General features: G+C 40.8%; 1 pseudogene; it reads right to left on the bottom strand.

The window, feature by feature from the left end:
- Window positions 1-10,969: 10,969 nt before the first annotated feature.
- Window positions 10,970-11,390, bottom strand: LOC125407851 (small ribosomal subunit protein uS8 pseudogene; annotated as a pseudogene).
- Window positions 11,391-11,676: the final 286 nt, after the last annotated feature.

Raw genomic sequence — 11,676 nt, 5'->3', positions numbered from 1 at the left:
ATCTGTGTGTCACCACAAGCTCGTGGCTTACCGGGAAGGATTCAGCATGTCTGACCTGGCGGCTGGCTGCGTGGCGTCTGCTTCATTGCCTTCTTCCCAGCATTCTGTTCTGTCTACTCCACCTACCTATGATCTGACCTATCAGGCCAAGCAGTTTCTTTATTAATTAACCAATGAAAGCAACAGATAGATAGAAGACTCTCCTATATCAACTATTTTTATTACTTCTTTGAGAGTTTTATATAAATAATATTCATCTAAGATCTAGAGAGAGAGAGAGAGAGAGAGAGAGAGAGAGAGAGAAAGAGAGAGAGAGAGAGAGAGAGAGAGAGAGAAACCAAGTCCAGTTTCTACTGCTCATCTACTCTTGAATCCATTGGAGTTTGATCAATCTACAAGGAGATTTACCTTTAAAGAAAATTGGTTCTTTTTATCCCATCGTGTATCAATGGATACTAGCTCCTTATCAGTGGTCCCAACCCTCCTCCCCTCCTGTTGGGATTCTGCCTGTCTTGAGCTTTCACAGACCATGTGTATGCTGCCACAATCCCTGTGGGTTCAGATGTGCAGCTGCCCTGCGGAGTTTGGAAACAATTTGCTTGTAGTCATCCTCCATTTCTGGCTTTTGTAATCTTTCCATCCTAGCTTCCGCAGTAATCCCTAAGCTTTGGGAGGAAGGGACACTCCTCTTGTGTCCCTTCAGGGTAATAGTACAGAAAATGCAGGACCTCAAAGCAGTCAATTAGTTCAATAGAAATTGTGCCTTCAGATGACAAAGGGGCTTAAAAGTCTAAACATTTCAAAGTCATCCAGAAAATAACTATTCTATTTAACTGTTCCCAGGAAAGAGATTCACGCAACATGTGCAATTTTTTGCAGAAATAACTAGATTTCTAAGAACACTGTCCCTTGCATCCACTTGACTCCAGCTGAACAGATATAAAACCTCTTGGGACTTCCACCTTCATCTTTCTGACTCTTTTCAAATTGCCCAAAAGGTAGTCATTTAAGTGTTCACATTAGAAATGAATCACTGGATTGGATATCTAATTTGTAAGACAAGACTAGTGTGCCTACAATGGCACACTTGGAGTGTACTTTCTATGAGATAAAAAGTATGTCTTTATAACTTATAAAAAGCTCTGAGAACATTATAAAGAAACTTTGAGACTCCTTGTAAGGTAGTAGTTTAGTACTTGGGATCTCTATAGTTGTCTGAAGCATGCATTATCACACATTGTCTGGAGTGTACAGCCTCATCTATAGCAAATCAGATTCTATGTGTAACACAGATTCATCTGCATCAGTTTTGAGATTACTGAAGGAAAGCTTGGGAGATGAGCAAAGAATGAGAAAGAAATACTTAAGCTTCAAAGAACTCCGCTGTTTTCTGCAACTACACAAGCTCCAGCATGCTTGCTAATGCTGGGTAGAGGAAAAGACCTTGCAGAACTCAGCATGATTCAAGCTAATGTATTTTCTAAACTAAGTTTCTGATTTTTCCCAGAATGCTGAATGTCAATGTACGAACAAGCTCTTTCTCCAAATGCAATTTGTCTCAAGGTTTTGTTAGCCTAGTTAGATAAGAAATTTCTCAGGAAAGAGTTACATGTTTAACGTAGCATTGTTTGATTTAGATTCCCTTCAAAAAATGAAATCCAAGTATAAATTATTTCACAGTAAGGCAAGCATCCACTTTAGGTCAGGTCTGGCTGCTGTATTGATGAATTGCAGTTTCTCATCCTGCATTGTCCTCTTTTGCATCTAGAGAAGATGTAAAGATATTTTATCTTGGACATCTTATTGATTTCGTTTGTCTTTTCTATAATACATGCTTTGTTTGCCTGTAGCTGAAAAGAATAATAGAGGCATAGGAAGGATAAACCAAGTTATATTTTTTGTGTCAGAACAGAACAAAACAATAAAACAAAACCTCTACTATTCAGAACTAAACAAACCATCCAAAACCAACGTTCACTTACAGGTAGAGGAGCATAATGGGAGGAGAACAGGAATTGACTCTGTTCTGTATTGCTACTTCTTTCTCCCCAAATCAAGTTTGCTTCACTTAGACCCTCCCCTTTCTAGACAAAAAAACATATCAGGGTTCAACACCGGTTTTGAAGCCCTGGTTGTCCTGTAACTAGCTCTGTAGACTAGACTGGTCTTGAACTCAGAGAGACCCACCTGACCCTGTCACCAGAGTGCTGTGGTTAAAGACTAGTGTTTTTAAAGAAATCTGTAATCAGTTGTGATCCATCAGTTGTAAACACCACTACTCTCGAACCAACCAGAAATAAAAGTATCCATAGGTATGTTGGCCTTTTGTAGTCAATGAAGACTCTTCATTTGAATAATAAGGACCTGGTAGGAAGGGGATGATGAAGTGTATTTGGTCTAACTTCTCAATGTGAGGGATGTACATTGAGAATATATGAACTCTCGTAAATACATCAATACCTTCCACGTTTGAAATATTCTGATGAATAAGAATGTAGTGACCTGCTTTGTAGCTTATAAAGTGTAGTCTTTGATCATTAGTATGCTTGTTAGAATTCTATCTTTGCCACCTATAGGTGATAGAATCTTAGGATATTAGATATCTTTTTAAGAAGATATCGCCAGTCAGTGGTGTCTCACACCTTTAATCCCAGCACTTGGGAGGCAGAGGCAGGTGGATCTCTGTGAATTCGAGGCCAGCCTAGTCTATAAGAGCTAGGTCCAAGACAAGCTCAATCGCTACAGTGAAACCCTGTCTCGAAACCCCCCTCCCCAAAAAAAAGAAAGATGCTAATGAAGCTAATGTATCTGCTTTGCTGATCCCATCTAAAACTTCTTCTAAATAGTGATAATTGCAATATTTCCTGTAGAGAACCTGTAAGCATTTGCATGCATGTTTTGTGTTCAGAGCTGAACTCTCAAATTTATTCTCCAGCTTCATGTCTTGAATTCTGTTTTGTGTGTGTGTGTGTGTGTGTGTGTGTGTGTGTAGTTGTTGCTTTATGTTTCCATCCATGCGTCCACCATATCATCTGTCACTAACCCTCACCAGAGGTCAAATGTTGGACTTTGACCTCCTAAAACTGTGAGCCAGTAAGTCTTTTTACTTGATAAAGTAAGCTTGCCTCAGAAGTTGTGTTACAATCACACTAAACAGACCAATGAAGCGTGTTATATTATTCAGTGTGGTTTTATGTGGACAGCCGAGTGGTTGTGCCTATTCCTAGTCTGAGTAGTTTTCTGCACTTTTTGTAGCTCTATCAGCCGTTTAGAAGCATAAGTATGAGATACGATGTTAGGTCCTGAGTGTGAGCAAGTCATGTCGTCTGCCTTCAGGAAAACTATGTGTCTATTAGGGATAAATATCAGCAAGCTGAGAAACTATTTTAGGACAGTACCTGATTCATCAAGGTTTCAGAGCAGTGTATAAGAAAGAGGACTAGTTGTATTATGGCACTGTAGTATCAGTGCCCAATGGCTTACTATTCACCTGCTGGTATACACATCTCCTTACCTCGCCCGGATTTTATTTTCCTGGTTGCTCAGACTCTTCATTCTCAAACAACAAAAAAAAAAAGACATGCACACCTACCCCAGCTTCCTGATCAAGGAGATAACACTGGCTCCTTACTTTTCTTACCATCTCCAGACCTTCCCAATCTAATACACCTGTAGCTACTACTGATGCAATAGTCATTATAACATTCCCCTTCTCCTTTATTCCTCTTCTTGCTTTGGATTTCCTTGTGGTTCCTGGTGCCACATTCCAGTTAAACTACGTTAAACCACATCATTGTTTCACAGTCAGTGCCTAGACAAATCCAAATGTGGAAAAAGTTATTGAAAACGAACCCTTCAAGATAGAAAGAAGTAGATGCAGAAATAAGAAGTTACTCCTATGTAGTTTGCTTCTTTCTTTGTCCCATTCAGTGGAACAAATTCGAGTGCCTTTTATATTCTGGTTTGACTTTAATGAATCCGGGATGAAAATACATATACTTTCTTATTGCCGGAGGTCATAACTGGTGACAATAGACAACTAAAATAAGTGTACATGAACACTTTGCTTGTTTACACAAGGAGAAGCAAGGGAGCAGGCCATCAGGAGTCACACTGAAACAAAAGAACCTCATACTTGCAAACAATAAGGATGAACAGAAGAAGCAGGGCTTCCCAAGGAACTGCATGGAGCCCAGCAAGGCTCCACAGGTTTCTCCTTCTGTCTCAGTCCTGTACCCACTACACCGCATGCCCTGTTTTTGTGGTTATTGTTCTTGGGTTTTGGTGTGTATATGAATAAAGGTATCACTCCATAGCCAGGCTGATCTAGAACTCACTATGTAACCTGGATGAGTATTAACTTCATAATGATCTTCCTGCCTCAGTCTCCCGGGATCTTAGAATATAGTCAGAAAGCATCATGCCTGTATGCCACAATAGCTTTGCACTCAGTAGAAAGGTTGAAAACAGGTGAGAAACTTAAATTTCATTATGCTGAAACATGCCCCCAGAAGAGTATATTGTGAGATGGTGATTACCAAGTTATTGTTTGGGTTAACTAGAGTTACCATCTGGAGGGAATCATTTGTTCCACGTCTTAACCCACCCTCATGGACCAGTCAATTTTATCATCAGTCTCTTAAAGGAAAATGCCTATTTATTGACTTCAATGGATTGGGAAGGAACAAGTGGTACCAAATGTTCATCACATCCTACTTTCCCACCCTTAGTGCCAAGGCAACAATGTCTTATAGTCCAGCCCCACCCTGTCCTCCAGCGCTGGACATGATACATAACAGAAGGAATTCCAGTAACTAACCTTGGCAGCTGCCACATCCCTCATCTTTAGCAGCCAGTCAGAAGCTGATCTGAGTCTCAAGTTGTTATTTGAATAAGCAGGATGTATGTTAAAGTGGTTCAAGCCCAAGTACGGGGCTCTGTAACGTTCTTGCTTTTCACTTAAAACAAAACAAAATAAACAAACAAACAAAATAAGGAGGCAGAGTGTAGGGAGACAGTTAATGTTTGTCTTCTAAAGCGTGGGAATCTCAGTTCATACCAGGAATCCCTGTGATTATCTGGGCAGAGAGGCTTGTGTTTGTAATTCCTGCACCAGGGAGGCAGAGACAGGCAGGTCCATGAACCTTGCTGGCCAGTCAGTGTGCCCTACCTGTAAGGCCCAGGTCAGTGAAAAACTGTGGTTCTAAAGAAAAATAAAAGTCGATAGTGCCTGAGAAATGACACTTTTGGTTGTCTTCTGGTTGTCACATTCATGTGCAAACACTTACAAACACACACACACACACACACACACACACACGCGCGCGCGTGCGTGCGCGCATACGCGCGCACACACACACATGAAAAAGCAACACATATTGTTCTAGCTTCCCTCATGTCTTTTGCTGGTCATTATCAATAACTTCTTTCCTCATTAACCAGATTCATAGACATACGTTCTAATTATTAGTCCGACTGAGCTATTATGACAAATGACTTGTACTCAAAGACTGCATATCTAGCTCCGTGTCTAGAGCACCCGCATTCCATCACGAGGGGCCATGTGCTTTCCTCTCGCGCCCTCCTAAAGTAGAAAAGGGTAATCAGTGCTTTGTACAACTCCATCCAACAAGCAGCTCCCCTCCTTGGCTTTCTAGCAACCTTTACATTTCTCCCCTTCCCCATGGCCCAGAGCAATTAGGAAATCCATTAACTGTAATTACAGAGCTCCTCTGCAAGTTAATATATGCAGCGATTAATATTCGCCATCTGCAGCCTTCCTAATGAATATTTGTTTATTTCAATACTTTGGCTGCTACATCTAAATAATTTGACAAGAGTTTCAAAAGCAGGGAATATTTTCTCTCAAATGAGCAGTGTGTGAATTCTTAAAATATCTGGTCCTCTTTATAGAGTGTATGTGAATGCTTTCATTGGTGTGTGTGTGTGTGTGAGAGAGAGAGACCAACACACATGCACACACACACACACACACACACACACACACAGAGAGAGAGAGAGACAGAGAGACAGAGAGAGAGAGACAGAGACAGAGAGAGAGAGACAGAGACAGAGACTGGAAAAAGAAAGGATTTGGGTTACTGGAGTCCTTTCTACTTTCAGAAAAGTCCTCAGTGAAATCCCAGTTAGTACGTAGGGTATTGAAGTTGAAATGACTAAGAGAAATTCATTGTCCTCATCACTGACTAAGTAATTTAACTCTGAACTTAGTTCTAGCTAGAGTCTGTTGTTGCAACTACAACCAGCAAACTGACTACAGTGGAGTGTGTGTTTGGAAGTCTACACCGACTCTCAATTCTGAACTGGAGAATAAGCTAATAGCGTAAGAAAAAAAAATGTTGTGTCTCTCATGGACTTGAGGGTATAAATGTTCGTGAGGCGATCCTTATGAAGCTAGCCCTGGTGTCTTCACCCCTGCACAATAGCTACTTCCTGGCAGGTACGACTATCCCTGAGCATTCTGCTGTGACTCCAGAATCCCCATATTACAGTGAGAACTCACTGACATATCTATGCTTCGTTCCCCTGCTCCCCATGTTTCAACTGAGACAGCTGATTGAATGAGCTAGGTGATCTGTTTGGAGTCTAGCTTCCAAAGGGGAGGGAGAGGCAGGACACAGATGAAGGTTCCATTAGTTCTATAGGAGAAAGTAGTGTTCCACCACTACCCACCAGGTATCTGAGCATAAGCCCTGGTTTGCTTGTTTGGTCTGTTCTTAACACTGATATTCATATGTATTAATTAACAGCACTCCCATTGTTCTAGAGTCTATCCAGACAGGTAATAAGTGACGTCTATCCTAAATCATATAGGATTCTTCTCTCAAATTTAAAGGACATTTAATGATAGTAAATAAAATTTTATACTCTTGGTCTCTTATTAATATGCATGTACCATCCTGTAGCATTTTGCCACCCCCACAAAAGAAGGGTAGAAACATGCTTTTGTAATGACTATCTCTTGAAATTACTTTGAACTTTATCCGTTTGAGCAAAGTAAAGGTCATTGGTAATAAACCCAAAGATCAACCCCTTCATAGACCAGTGAAGTATTCCATTTACAGACACTTTATTGACGGTCCAGAAAGGATGAGAGCAACTAAATCCTCCCAGAGTAAACCTTATAAAATAAATGCATCACACATGTGTCTACTGTTAATTAACACTATTCATATGCCCAAAGCAAGATGTACTAAAATGAAGACACTCTGTAGAGGGAGTAGCTGGGGAGGGGGGAGTCTGTGGTTTATGCCACTGTGATAACAGTGGGGTCAAAGGGTCAAAGGAGCTTTTCCTCTCCACCCACAGTTGGGATAGTAGCTGAGATAAGTTAGCCACCAAAGCCTCTTCTCCTTTCTTTTACACTCCATGCTGTCTGGGTCATTCACTGCATTTTAACCTCCACCGTATTTATCCTTTCTCTCTATCTAAATTATACACTTTCATGGCCCCAGCCTATTGTGTGGGGTTCCCTTTGAAGCAGGAAAGTATGACTGTCCAGTCAGACTTGAAAGAGTGATTTGTATTCAGAGGTTCTCAAAATACATAACACTGTGATCAAAATTTCGGAGCACGTAAGGCCGTACCCAGAACAAAAATTCAAGCTACAGTGGGTGATGACTTGTAAAAAAATATTTCTGAAAAGAGACATTTTAAGCTTATGACAAGATAAGGAGCTCCCAGAATATTATAATTTCACAAATAAATAGAGTAAGTTCCTCGGGAGACCTATTTATCTCCTCTGCTCTCAGAAAAGGTCAAGTAGCGGCGGATGCAGACCAGTCTCCACAGAGAAGCTTAGTGGACCCTGGAGGTGGTTGCTCTGAGTTTGTTTCAATGGCACCACGTCTTGAGCGTTTTGATTGGTGAGGACAGAAAAGGGCAGTTGTGACTTCTTTGTGTATTTTAGCTCCATGACGACTTTGTTCTTCATCACAAAGAAGTAGCAAACTGCAAATAGATGCCTCGGCAAGATCATAATAGCTGACACATCGACAGGGGAAACTGGTTTTGCCTGGAGAAATGTTCTCACCATTTTACTTTTTTTTAAAAAAAATATTTCACACCTTATTTCAGAGAGGGAAGGGGACGTGTTCTTTAATGACTGTAATCAAGTGTGCAGCCCATAGGAAGTGACTCAAAGGAAAAAGGTGTCGACCTCTATGAGCTGATAACATAGAAGCCAGTGACCACACAGGAAACCCTTCAGCACAGAGACACAATGTTAGTTTTATGCCAAGGCTCTGAGGCCAATGGTAAATCATCACACCCCCTTCTATTTACCTCCCTCCATGAGACTTCTTTCAAGGAAGGCTTGCACCGCACTCTGCATGGACGGGACTGACTTATGTCTTTTAGAGCATGTGTCTTAATGATCTTGAGATGAACACCATTTTTAAACTTTGAGCCTGAAATAATTTGATAGGTAATTACTTACTCATTCAACAATTTTTTTTTCTCTGCCTACTATGTGAAAGGCCTTGGTCTACAGGAAAAGACTTGAGCATATAATGAGGGTGAACATGCATCAATATAAACAAGTCACCAAATAAGCATTCACTATAACATAATTTTGTAAATCAGATCATTATAAACCAATTAGAAAACATTAACCAAGAGGCATGAAGACTGGCAATTATGGTGAAAATTTTTACTTTATTTCATTTTGATTAACTTTTTATTATTTTATTATTTTGTGTGTGATGTCTTCTTGCAGGTCTATGTATCATATGTGCCTAGTGTGTAGAAGAGGGCAACAGGTCTCCTAGAACTGGAACTGGTGGCTGTGAGTTGCCATGTGGCTACTATGAATCAAACTCAAGACCTCTGCAAGAGCAGGCAGTGTTCTTAACCACTGAGTCATACTCTAGACTCTGCTCTGTAATGTACTGGTTTTTTAGTCTAATTTCAGTAAGTAGTAAAAGACAGCCTTTTAACTCAGGACCATGCTGCTTCAACCTCTTAAGCCCTGGGATAAATATTATGAGTTACCACACCCAGTTAGGAATTGTGTGTGCTGTGTGTGTGTGTGTGTGTGTGAGAGAGAGAGAGAGAGAGAGAGAGAGAGAGAGAGAGAGAGAGAGTAAGCGAGAGAGAGAAAGACAGAGACAGAGAGACAGAGACAGACACACACACACACACATACACACAAAGAGACAGAGAGACAGAGACAAGCATGTGAAATCCAGAGGGCAACCGCGAGTATTGCTCCTCAGGAATCACAAGCCTTATTTTTTTTTTTTTAGATAAGGATGCTGATTGGCCTGGACCTTGACAAGAAGTCTAGATTGAGCAGCTTCAGTCATCCTCCTGTCCATACCTCCTTAGTACTAAAATTACAAGAACCTGCCTCCACATCCAGCTTTATTTATTTTTTTTATATTTTAGTATAAGTCCTGGGAACTTAACTCAGGTTGTTATGCTTATGTGACAAGCACTTTCTCAACAACTACTTCCTGACCTGCAATTTTATTTTAAATGAATGGTCATAGACATTGTCCTAAGGATGAGTAAATAAGAGTCAACTTTTCTAGACAGAAGTATCCATCCTAACAATATCATAATCTTTCTGGCTAGAGACATGGCTCATAGGGTGAAAGCATGTACTACTCTGTTGGAAGAGGCAGCTTGTTCTTCCTGGCTTCGAGACTAGCTTAGATCCAAAATAACCACACAGAAACTGTTTTATTTAAATCACTTCTTGGGCCATTAGCTTTAGTTTCTCATTGGCTCTTACTAATTAATTTAACCCATTTCTATTAATCTGTATATGGCCACACGGCTGTGGCTTACTGGATAAAATTCCCAGCGTCTGTCTCCTGCGGCTGCATGGTGTCTGACTCCATCCTTCTCCTCCCACACTATAGGCCAAACCAGTTCTTTATTCATTAACCAATAAAAGCAACACAGAGACAGAAGGACTTCCCAAATTGCTACTCTTGCAGAGGACAAGAATTTGGTTCTCAGCACCCATGGTGAGTGTTCATAACTGTCTGTAAACTCCTGCTCCAGGAGACAAAACATCTTTTGTTCTCTCATGGAACCTGCCTTCACATACATGCATACTGCAAACATAAAAAAATAAAAAGAAAAAGGAAAAAACCCATAAACATACTTTAAAAGCAGATTACCTTTCAAGGGAAGGGCAGTTGCTCAGATTCAGAGCAGGAGCAGTAGGTGAAGGAAAGATATCATGAGATATTAAGTAACATGCTTTATCTGACCTTGATAGGATCTCTGTATTTCATTCCAAAGGTTTCTAGTCAGTGTTTTGTGCATGTCTTAACTACATCATTGTTCTTCTTCTCCTCCTTTGACACATTAGCATCTGTATGGCCCATGGCTTATATGGTGAAGTAGATAATCTATCATTGTACCTGGGAATTGGGTGGGTGGAGTTTTCCTTCTATCCACAGCTACAGGCTGGTTCAGTCTCTTGTACACCAGTCTGACCAAGTTCAAGGTATTTTCATCTTTGCAGTGAGATCCTTGTTTTCTTTGTTGACAGTAGCAGAGAAATACCTTAAATAATTAGTTAGAACAAGTCCTTCTAAAGCATAGAAAGACAACATCTGTTCAAGAGATCCAACTTGTTCTGAGTTTCTTGATTTATGCAGTCAAAACTCATGGATGGAAGTGATAATCAATGGTAGTATTGATGAGTCTTCCATCCATAAAATAGAAGTGGGGACCTGGGACTTCAAAGCCTTTGATTCCATGTCTGAAGGTTCTTCACTGCTTCATGCCACTTTTCTGAGTACTTAACTGTCAGTTCTTTTAACAATTTGTTTTTTATTTTATTTAGCTTTTTTTTCATTTATTTTAATACTGACCACAGGTCATTCCCCCTACCACCTGCTGGCCCGCTCTCTTCTCTATCTTTCCTCCCTGCCTCTATCTACCCCTTTCTCATCCACTCCTTCTTTTTTTTGTCCTTAAAGGCTTTTTATTTCTGTTTTACATCTCTAGAAAAAGAATCTCAGGATTTTGCCTCCTGTGTGCTTTCGTCTTGCTTCTTCATGGTCCATGATGCCAGCTGAGGTGGTCAGTACAATGAAGCCAAACTGACGGGACGGGAGCAGATTGTTCTGCCATTTTTCTAGGTTTTTGAGTTGTACATCAAATCTAGGGCTTATCACTCCACATTTGTTCAACCTGCCTGTGAGGTTCACAACGATCTCCCCAGCTCTGTGGTCATCAATAATTTCAAATTCACCAATGTAACCGTGCTTCATCATCACAGTTAGGAACCGAACCATGACTTTGGAGCAGGGCCTGATGAGGACCTGGCATTTGCCTCTCTTCTCTGCATTGTTGATGCTCTTGAGAGCATCGACCAGGACATTCATGTGCACCATGGTGGCGGCGCGGGAAGATGGAGGAAAAGCTCTACTCCTTTTTCATCTCCATTCATAAAGGGGCAATCCGCCTTAGGCTTGACCAAAACATGGCACATAATGCTGAGGTAACTTGGTCTGTGTGTAAGGCACCTAGCAGTGAGATCAGGACCTGTCGCTTGTGCTTAGCTGGCTTTTGGAAACCTGTTCTCTATGGTGGATTAACTCACCCAGACTTGGTGCAGGAGAAAGCGCTCAATCTTATTTCAACTTGATGTGCCATGCTTGTCAATTGTTGTTTCTATATTTACAAAGGGAT

Source organism: Myodes glareolus, chromosome 9 (assembly GCF_982192425.1).
Source record: "Myodes glareolus chromosome 9, mMyoGla1.1, whole genome shotgun sequence".
In the NCBI taxonomy this organism is placed as follows: Eukaryota; Metazoa; Chordata; class Mammalia; order Rodentia; family Cricetidae; genus Myodes; species Myodes glareolus.
The sequence above is the reverse complement of the archived record's forward strand: the minus strand, read 5'-3'. Positions and strand labels throughout refer to the sequence as shown.